The sequence below is a fragment of the Macrotis lagotis genome, chromosome X (assembly GCF_037893015.1).
Source record: "Macrotis lagotis isolate mMagLag1 chromosome X, bilby.v1.9.chrom.fasta, whole genome shotgun sequence".
Lineage (NCBI taxonomy): Eukaryota > Metazoa > Chordata > Mammalia > Peramelemorphia > Peramelidae > Macrotis > Macrotis lagotis.
This window is the reverse complement of record NC_133666.1, coordinates 641,432,619-641,443,988: the sequence shown is the minus strand read 5'-3', so window position 1 is coordinate 641,443,988 and position 11,370 is coordinate 641,432,619. Positions and strand designations below refer to the sequence as shown.

Below are 11,370 nucleotides of genomic sequence, written 5' to 3'. Positions count from 1 at the left end.
TATCAAAAGACATTTAAATTTGTTTTGGGTAACAGTCTTTTTTTTTTTTTTTTTGGTTTATTTATTTTATATTATTACGATAACTTTGCTATGAGTTAACATAAACCCCCCCCCCCCCCCCCAAGTGAGAAATCTCAAGAATAGTGAGAGAGGAAAAAATGTACTTAAATCTGTGTTCAGACTCCAATGGCTCTGTCTTTGGGATGTATTGCCTTCTTTATCATGAGTCCACCAAAGAAGTTGGTTCAATATTTTTCCCACACTTGCTATTACTAGCTGTATTTCCCTCCATTCTATTCCTCCCCACTCTCATTTACTCAATTCTCTCTCTCCTTTGTCCCTGTTCAAAAGTGTGTTGTATCTGAGCATCCTCTCCCATGATCTTCCCTCTTCTATCATCTACTCTCCCCCCCCCACCCCATTCCCCCTTTTCCTTATCCCTTTCCTCTCATTTTTCTCTAGGGTAAGATAGATTTCTATACCCTATTAAGTGTGTAAGTTATTTCCTCTATGAGCCATTTCTGATAAGAATGAAGGCTCACTCATTCACCATTGGCTTCCCCCATTCCACTCCATTGAAAAAGTTTTTTCTTGAATCTTATGTGAAATATCTTAGCCCCTTCTTCCTCTCCTTTCTCTTCCTCTTTCCTTTTCACCCAGTGACTCTATCTTTTTACTATATTATGCCATTATATTCAGGTCCTTCCTGTGCCTTGTCTATATATGTTCCTTCTAACTGTTTTTATAAATGAGAAAGTTCATATGAGTTATCAGCATCTTCTTCCCATGCAGGAATACAAACAGTTCAACACCGTTTAGTTCCTCATAGTTAGTCCTTCTCATCCATCCCCTCTATGGTTCACCTGAGTCCTGTAGTTGGAGATCAAACTTTCTGTTCAGGTCTGGTTGTCTCAAAAAGTTTGAAACAACTTTATGAAAGTTTGAAAGTCCCCTGTTTCATTAAAAGACCATCTTTTCCCCTGAAAGAGGATGCTCAGTTTTGCTCAGTAGTTGATTCTCTGTTGTGAACTAAGATCTTTTGTCTTCCAGAATATAATATTATAATATTCCAAGCTGTATGAGCCTTTAATGTAGATATTGCCAGATTCTGTGTAATGATGACTACAGAGCCAGGTAGATGAATTGTTTGTTTCTGGTAACTTTTAGTCTTTTCTCTTTGACTTAGAAATTTTGGAATTTGGCTATAATATTCCTGGAAATTTTTCTTTTGGGAGCTCTTTCAGGAGGTGATAGGTGAACTCCCTCAATTTATATTTTACCTTCTGCTTGTCTAGGATCTCAGGGAAATTTTGCTATATTATTTCTTGAAAAATGTAGTCTAGTCTCTTTTCCAGTTTGTAACTTTCAGGTAACCTAATAATTTTTAAATTATCTCTTCTGGAACTGTTTTTGAGGTCAGTTGTTTTTCCAATGAGATAGTCCACATTTTCTTCTAATTTTTTTTGGTATAGTTTTATTTCTTCCTGATTTCTCGCAAAGTCATCACATTTCTTTAATTCCATTCTGCATTTGAAGGAATTATTTTCTTCAGAGAGCTTTTTTATCTCCTTTTCCAGCTGGCCAATTCTACTTTTTAAGGTATTCTCATTTGTCTTTTTGTGTTACTTTTTTCCATTTGGTCTAAAATGGTTTTAAACATTATTTTCTTCAGTATATTTTTGTATTTCTTTCACCAAGCTGTTGACTTGGTTTTCATGATTTATCTGCATTGCTCTCACTTCTCCTCCCAATTTTTCCTCTACTTCCCTTAACTGATTTTTCAATATCTTTTTTTTTAGGTTTTTTTTTTACAAGGCAAATGGGGTTAAGTGGCTTGCCCAAAGCCACACAGCTAGGTAATTATTAAGTGTCTGAGACCGGATTGGAACCCAGGTACTCCTGACTATGGACTCCAGGGCCGGTGCGCCACCTAGCCGCCCCCAATACATTTACATTTTTTTTTTTAGTTTTTGCAAATCAATGGGGTTAAGTGACTTGCTGAAGGTCACACAGCTGGGAAATTATTAAATGCTTGAGGTCAGATTTGAACTCAGATCCTCCTGATTCCAGGGCTGGTGCTTTATCCATTGCACCACTTAGCTGCCCCTTCAATATCTTTTTTGAGTTCATCCATAACCATAGCTCATCCATTCTATTTCTCTTGGAGGTTTTGGATACAGAAACTTCAACTTTGATACCTTCTGAGAATGTATTTTGGTTCTCCATGGGACCAAAGTAATTTTCTAAGGACAGACTTTTCTTTTTCTTTTGTTTGCTCATTTCCTTAGCCTATGACTGATTTCCTGCATTTCTAAGACTTTGGAGGAGGCGGTGTTTGGGACAATCCACAGGGACCTTAATTCCTCCAAGGTCTTATGAGAGGCTCTGACTGCTTTCTTGCCTGTGCTCTGGTATGTAGATGACCACAGGCTCACCCCTCTGCCCTGGAGCTGTGAGGAGGATCCCTGCTTGACTATGGTGGTGTGGGAGTCCAAACTGCAACCTGGATCTGAATGTGGAAAAACATCTGAGTGGTGGGCAAAGAGCTGAGAGCAAACAGTTCTCCCCAGGGAGAGCAGAGAGACCTCTGCAGTCTTCTCTGACCTCCTTACCATCTGTGGGCTGGGAGCTCTGGAAGTATTGGGTGGCTCTGCTGATTCTGGTTGCAAGTTCTTACCACAAGGTTCCTCTGGGGCTGTGGTTCTGCTCCACACTCATTCTGGTGTGGCAGAGTTCTCTCACCACCCCTTCCAGCTTTCCCTAGTGATCTCTGGGCCAAGAAGTCTGCCGACTGTCCCTTCTGCCATGGACCCAGGTGCCCTACCTGGCTGTTCTGTGCTGTGGCTATGGCTCTTTCCAAACCCCAGTCCCGGTGAAACAGACCTTTCCTGTGGAACTTCTAAGTTGTCTTGGACTGGGAAATTGTATCCCTCTGTCTTTCTGTGGATTCTGTGACTCTAAATTTTGGCTGGCTTTTGAAGTATTTTGGGGAACGAGTTTCTGGGAATTCCTGCCTTCATGCTGCCATCTTGTGTCTTCCCTTGGGTCACAGTCTTGCTGTGAAAAAGTAAGTCATTCACAGACATATAGTACATGTTACATTGTATCTGTTCATATCAGTCTTTTCATCTTTTTCTGAGAGCATCCTGCTAATCATTTCTTATTGCAGACTAGCATTCCATCATAATCACATACCACAATTTACTCAGTCATTCACCAACTGATGGGCATCCCTCAATTTCTAGGTCCTCACCCACAAGAAAAGAGTTACATATATCCTTTTTCTTCCTATTTTTCATCTATTCTGGAATTTAGGCCTGGTAGTGGCATTGCCAGGTCAAAGGGTAGGCATGGTTTTAGAACCCTTTGAACATAGTTCTGGATTGCTCAGTTGAATTGTTGAATCATTTCACAATTCCTACAACAGTGCATTTATGTCATTTTTCCCTACCTCCTCTCCAACATTTGTCATTTTTCTCTTTTTTGTTTTATTAGCCAATTCCATAGTTGTAAAGTAGTACCTCAGAATTGTGATAATTTGTATTTTTTCCATTCAATAATGAATTAGGAATTAATACTAGTGAATTAATATAGCCATAAATAGCATTATCTCATATGAAAATTGTCTATATATTTTGATCATTTATAAATGGGGAACGGTTCTTATTTTTTATAAATTTCACACAGTTTTCTGTCTGAGAAATGAGACCTTTATCAGAGAAACTTATTTCAATATTTCTTTCCCACAGTTAATATTACTAACTGTATTTCCCTCCATCCTATTCCCTCAATCACATTTATTTTATTCTTTCTTCTTTCATACTATCTCTTATCAAACATGTTTACATCTGACTACCCCCACTACAATCTTTGTTTCCTTTTATCTTCAACCCCCTCTTTCATTTCCTTTCTCTCTTTCTTTCCTCTAAGTTAAGGTAGATTTCTATACTCAATTGAGTGTATACGTTATTCCCTCTAAGAGACAAGTTCAATGAGATTAAGGTTCACTCAATTCCCCTAAACAACCCCTTCTCTCACTCCACAGCAAAAGCTTTTTCTTACCTCTTTTATGTGAAATAATTTAGTTCATTCTCATTTTCCCTTCCTCTTTCTCCTGGTACATTCCTCTCTTACCCCTTAACTCCACTTTTAAATATATTATCCTTTTAATATGTTAATCCCTTTAATATATTATCCCAATTTCTACCTGGGTCTTGTCCATATATGCTGCTCTTAACTTCCCTAATAAGTGAGGAAGTTCATATGAGTTATCAGTGTCATTTTCCCTTGTAGGAATATAAGTATTTCAAACATCTTTACATCCTTATGATTTACCTTTCCTATTTACCTTTTTATGCTTCGGTCGAGTCTCAAATTTGAATATCAAATTTTCTTTTCAGTTCTGAGATTTTCATCAAGGAAAGTTTTAAAGTGCCCTATTTCACTGAATATTTCATCTTTTTCCCTGAAAGATTGCATTCAATTTTGTTGGTTAGTTGATTCTTGATTGTAGTCCAAGCTTTTTTGTCAGCTGAAATATTATATTGTAAGCCCTATGGTTCTTTAGAATCTGTGAAATTTTGTGTTATCCTTGTTTTATCCTTACGGTGACTTCCATAATAAATGAAATGTTTCTTTTTGGCAACCCTGGATATTTTGTCCTTGACCTGGGAGCACTGAAATTTGGTTATAATATTACTTGCAGTTTTCATTTTCGAATCTCTTTTGGGAGATGAATAATAGATTCATTCAATTTCTATTTTTCCCTCTACTTCCTTGATAATTTCTTGGAATATGATATCTAGGCTTTTTTGATTATGATTTTCAAGGAATCCAATAATTTTAAATTGTCTCTCCTGGATCTATTTTCCAGGAGAGTTGTTTTTCTAATCAGCTATTTCACATCTAGTTTTACATTCTTTTGATTTTGTTGTTTTATTGTTTCTTGATTTTTCACCCTGGGATTGGTTTCAAATTAACTGCCTTCTTTAATGGGCTAAAAAACCTATCACTCTTCAGGGGAAAAGTTATCAAAGTGCTTTTTTACTTATGGAATTTTATAGAATTTAATTTTTATATATTTTTAAAAACATTCTATAGAATTTCTGCCCAAACTCATAAGTTATGTTAGGCTTCTGGTAAATGCCTTATTAGACAGGACAAAGAGAAAGGATAGATTTCCTGAAATTACCCAATGCAAAGTCCCAACTTTTCTCCCCTGAAATCTTAAAAGCATTAATCTTCATACTCCTTAATGATTATTCTCCAGTCTTAATCTTCAAAATTCAAATTTACTAAGATGTTTTTAGTAATTCAGATTTTTCTTTCTCTCTTTAATCTAATCTCCCACTGAAGGGTAAAAGTAAGAATTAGTCTTGCTAATTCTTGGGAAACAGGGAGTTTGGCATGTCTGTTTCAAGCATGAAATTTTATTAATCTTCACCAGCATCTTTAACTCATTGACTGCATCTTTTCTGTATTCTTTCTGTCTGGCTGGATTTCCTCCTTAGTAATCTTTCAAGGTAGAAGCAGAGCCAAGATGGTGGAATGGAGGCAGGAATTCCCAGAAACTCCTCCCCAGAACACTCCAAATGCCTTAAAATTATGACTCTAAATTTTAGAATGTTGGAACCCATAGAAAGATAGAGTGAAACAATTTTCAGCCTAAGACAACTTGGAAGATAGGCAGGTTTGTTCCACCAGGACTGGGATTGGAAAGGGCCATAGCACAGTCTGGGCAGGAGCTGTGCTGGAGCAAAGCAGCTCCAGACTTCTCGGAACAGCCCCTGTGGGGCACCTGGGTTGCTGGCACTGGGAGTGGTTTCTAGACCTCTCAGCCTAGGGATTGCCAAGGACAACTTGGAAGGTCAGTGGGAAAATCCAGAGCCCAGTGCAGTTCAGGCCTCAGTGCAGCCCCACCCAGAAGCAGCCCTGTGGAGACATTTAATAGTTACTTCCAGAGCAGCCCACCCACAGATAGTAAGGGGGTCAGGGGAGATTATTGAAGTCTCTCTGCTATCCCTGGGACAGGATTTTGTTTCTCTGCCCAAGCTCAGATCCAAGTTGCAGTCTGGGTCTCCATTCTGATATAATGGACTAGTGACCTTCCTCACAGATCCAGGGCAGAGGGAAATGCTTCTGGTCATCCACAGACCAGAATACAGGCCAGGAGTTCAGTCAGAGTCTCTCAGAAGACCTTGAAGGAATTAAAGTCCTTGGGGAGGTGTCCCAAAAAGCATTCAAAACTTTTGGAAGCATGCTAAAATCAGGTCATGGGTGGGGAAAATGAGTAAATGCAGAAGGAAAAAGAATCTGACCATAGACAATTACCTTGGCCTCCTGGAGGATCAAAATTCACACTAAGAAGACAACAAAGTCAAATGTTTTGAATTCCAAAGCTTCCAAGAAATTGGTCTCAGGCAATGGAAGAGCTCAAAAAAGATTTTGAAAATCAAGTAAGGAGGTAGAGGAAAAATTGGGAAGAGAAATGAGAGTGATGCAGGAAAATCATAAAAACCAAGTCAGCAGCTTGGTGAAGGAAATAGAAAAATATACTGAAGAAAATAACGTGTTAAAACTCAGTTTAGCTCAAATGGAAAAAAAAAACAGCCCAAAAGGTCAATGAGGAGAAGAATAGCTTAAAAAGCAGAACTGGACAGATGGAAAAGAAGGGAAAAAAAGCTCTTTGAAGAAAATAACTCCTTCAACTCTAGAATGAAGCTAAGGGAAGTTGATTACTTTATGAGAAATCAAGGAACAATAAAACAAAGCCCAAAGAATGAAAAATTAGAAGAAAGTGTGAAATATCTCATTGGAAAAGCAACTGACCTCAAAATAGATCCAAGAGAGATAATTTTAAAATTATTGGACTACTTAAAAGTCATTACTAGGAAAAGCACCTAGACTTCATTTTCCAAGAAGTTCTCCAAGAAAATTGTCCTGATATCCTAGAAGCAGAGGCTAAAATAGAAATTGATGTATCTACCAATCACCTCCTGAAAGAGGTCCCCCCCAGAATATTATAGCCAAATTCCAGAACTCCCAAATTAAAGAGAAGATATTACAAACAGCCAGAAGGAAACAATTCAGATATTGTGACCCTACAGTCAGGATTACACAGCATTTAGCAGCATCTATATTAAGGGTTTGTAGGGCTTGGAATATGATATTCTGGAAGGCAAAAGAAGTTGGATTATAACTGAGAATCAACTACCCAACAAAACTGAATACCCAGTTTCAGGGGAAAAGATAGACATTTGATGAAACAGGGGACTTTCAAATTTTCTTTTTGAAATGACAAGAGTTGAACATAAAGCTTGTTCTTTAAGTACAGGACTCATCAGGTGAATCATAGAAAGGGTGACTAAATCATGAATGACTTAATGATGTTGAACAGCTTATATTCCTCCATGGGAAGATGATACTGATATGAACCTTTTCTTTTATTAGGACAGTTAGAAGGAGCATATATAGACAAGGCACAGGAGGGAACTGAATATAAAAGTATAATATGAAGATGGAGTCAATGGGCAAAACAGAAATGTACTGGGAGAAAGGGAAAGGAGAGGTAGAATGGGCTAAGATATTTCACATAAAAGACTCAAGAAAAATCTTTTGCAATAGAGTGGAAGGGAGGAAGGTGAGGGGTGATTCTGGATAGAAAAAGAAGTCTCCTATTCTGCCCAAGCCTCTATATTCAATCAATGGAACATATATTGAGAAATTTGGAGCTAGTTTTCAGATAGCACCTATGGGTTTCTTGATATATATATATATATATATATATATATATATATATATATATATGTATATATAATGATGAGAACATTACTTTCATTAATTTTTCAATCTATCTGGGTTTCTCGACCATATAACTTCTGCCCATAGTTAAGTGTCTCTGAGCTAGAGTTAAATGTAGTCCAGATTCATAGCCATGCAGGGTTAGGTTTAGGCAATGAAATAATGTTTTTTGATAATTCCCATAATTGGTTAAAATTTTTTTGCGTCAAAAATTGAATTACAACCACATTTGAATTGAAAGAGAACTGAACTAGATTTAGAATTGAGTCATAAGGTATCTTCATTGTGGTTCCCTCAATGCCCATATTTCCCTCAATATAAAAGCACTAGAACCAGGCATCAAGAGGAACCTAATGTGATATTTGAGAAGACTCATTGAAAACCTTTTCCCAAAGCACTATTATTTCCTAAGGCACATTTACAAAGCTTGGGAAGATATCTAACAGTCAGAGAGTAAATCCTGGTTTCCTAGTAATGATCATCCTCAAAGCTCCTTTCATGTCCTTGTTCCTTAGGCTGTAGATGAAAGGGTTAAGCATGGGGGTGACAACAGAGTACATCATAGCTGCTGCTGTGTCCTCTTGGTCTGTGTGGGTAGATGTGGGACTGAAGTATACTCCAATGATTGTTCCATAAAAGAGGCAGACCACAGTGAGGTGGGATCCACAAGTGGAGAAAGCTTTCTGCCTCCCTCTTGCAGATGAGATCTTCATTATAGCTAAGTAAATGTGCATGTATGAGATCAGTATTCCAATGAAGGGGAGAAATGTTGTTAGTGCTCCCACTGTGCAGAGCATCAAGTCATTGAAGAAGGTCTCTGAGCAAGCCAACTTCAACAGGGCACTGAGGTCACAGAAGTGAGGGATTTCACTGTGTCTATAGAATGAGACTCGAGTGAAAGATAGAGTGTGTATCAGAGCATTTCCACAAGCCTAAAACCAAGGCACTGCAATTAGAAAGGCACAAACCCTTGGAGTCATGATTGTTCCATAGTATAGTGGGGTACAAATAGCCACATAGCCGTCATAAGCCATGCTGATGAGAAGGATATTATCAGTCCCCCCAAAGCAACTTAAAAAGAACAATTGTGTCACACACTCAGCATAAGGAATCTTTCTGTTTTTGAATATGTGATTATTCAGCATCTTGGGAATAGTGGTAGAGGTGAAGCAGATGTCAACCAAGGATAGGTTTCTGAGGAAGTACATGGGGGTGTGGAGGTGAGGGTCAGAGCTAATAGCCAGAATGATGAGTGAGTTCTCCCCAACTGTGTTCAAGTATATGAGGAAGAACAGGCAAAACAGGATCTTCTGCTGTTCTGGCTGGCCTGAAAGGCTCAGGAGGATGAACCCTGAAACTTCAGATAGATTTCACTTTTCCATGTGGCTATTTGGAAGCAAATATCTACAGAATGAAATAAGAATTCGAAACAACCCATTCTGGCTTGATTTGAAAGCAGTAAAAGCAGAATTAGAAGAGAAACAGGAATGTAGGAAAAAGTGAAATGTCACTTTTCATAGCCTCAGATAGAAAGTCAACAAGAAATAGATAGCAATATATGTAAGACAAAGGCTACCTTCCAATTGATACATCATTAAACCTAAACAAAAAGTTTTCAGAAGAATTATAATTCATCAATGGTCATATGAAAAATACACTCTAAATCAGTAAAAGGAAAGATATGCAAATGATATGAACTCTAACTCCCTGAAAATGGTTAGAGATGAGCAAAAAGAGGTATGGTCAATTCTGGAGAGCCTGTGGGAAAAGTGGTGTGTGGAAGCATTGTTAGTAGTATGGTGAAGTGATCCAAATATGTTAATTTCAAATTTGGAATACTGCAAGCAAAAAAGAATAAGAAAAGGAGAGATTATGAAGAGCTTTAAATGTCAAACAAAGGAGTTTACAAATGAAGCTGGCTATGATAGGAGGCTACTGGAGTGAATGTCATTGTCAGATTACATTTCAGAAAAATCTCCTTGGTGAGAATAGTGAAGATACCAGCAACTTTGGTTTGTGTATGGCATCAACTAGTTGTTTTTCTCTACTCAAAGTCAAGATCCAGTCTGGAGGGGCTGAGTTCAGATGTGATTGTGGTGTAAAGACAAAAGGTATCTGTGCATGTATGTTCAAAAATTTGTACTGAGGGCACTTTTTTGTATTTTAATATGGGTATACAACATACTAATTAAGACTCTGCTGGGTTTTCAATACATGCTCTGATAGTTCCTAGATGGAAAAGCTTCAATTATAGAAATGAAATTTTTAAGGTTCAAATAGTCTGATGTGATAGAAATGAAGGCATTTTGTCTGAAGAGACCAAAGCATGTTTCACTGGGATTTGGTGGTGAAGGTGAAGCACTTCCTCTGAATTTTAAAAGGTTTGCTCATTAGATGGCAATAAGGGAAGGGAATGACGATCTAATATAAATGTATACCTCAGTTCCATAATCATTTTGTTAGGAATGTAGGAATTTAGACTGAGTTGAGCATAATGTTATCAACCAATAATGAAAAGGATTTTTCAATTTAAAAGACTTTTTTGGAGACAGAATCAAAAGATGGAATGGAATGACCGCCCAGTGTGTATGGAATGATGAAAATGAGATAGTTAGGAAGGATTAATGAAATCTTATTTGACTTGTTCTTTCTCTGACAATTGAATGATCTTTGGGAATTGATTCTGTGTACTATAACATTTAAAAAAATTTTAAATGGAGCTGAGTCAAGAAAAGTGAAGAGATGGAAAGGGAACGTAGTTAATTCCCTAGTGAAGAGGTCTCAATGAAGCACATCTAAGAGTTCTTAAATTCCTTGAAGATATGATTATTGCACCTTTGGTATTAACCTTTGAGAGAATATGGAGAATGGGAGACATGCCACAGGACTGGATAAAGAAAAATGTTATTCTGATTGTCAAATAAAAGAAGATAAATTTCAGCATTAACAATTTTTTCTTGATTTTAATTCCTCAATAAATTTTTAGGCTTAATTATAGAGACAGTTTAAGAACATTCTGCAAGAACAGTAGTGATTCTTTAGTTAACATGACATCATGAACAACTTAGATCAAATTAAACTGTTTTAGAGTCACTAAATAAACTATTTTAATTTTTTGATCCTATTAATAGGTAGTGAAATCATGTCACAGAGGTGAACTCAGTGCAGTTAGGTTTAAGCACTTTATCTTCTTTCCTTTTACTAGGATAAAAGAAGGGCAAATTGAATTGGACATTTTAGTCCTTTTGGAAAGTATCATATTATTTCATAAAGGAAATTCACAGCAAAGCACATGCTATTTTTTCATAAATCAATGTCATATTTACTGACCTCATTGCTCTTCCTTATATACATATGATCCTCCATATTCTTTCCTTTGGGAAATCTTGGTGGTATAGTGGATAGATCTATAGTGAGGAAGACCCATCTTCTTTAGTTCAAAGCTGTCCTTAGGCACTTACTACTTGTATGACTGGACAAGTCACAAAACCCCTTTTACCTCAGTTTCTTCACCTGTTAAAATCAGTTGGAGAAGAAATGGCAAACCATTTCAGTGTCTCTGCTGAGAAA

The 11,370-nt window shown here is 37.2% G+C and overlaps 1 pseudogene; it reads right to left on the bottom strand.

Moving 5' to 3' along the window:
* Positions 1-8,246: 8,246 nt before the first annotated feature.
* On the bottom strand, positions 8,247-9,008 carry LOC141499530 (olfactory receptor 1f45-like; annotated as a pseudogene).
* Between the last annotated feature and the right edge of the window lie 2,362 nt (positions 9,009-11,370).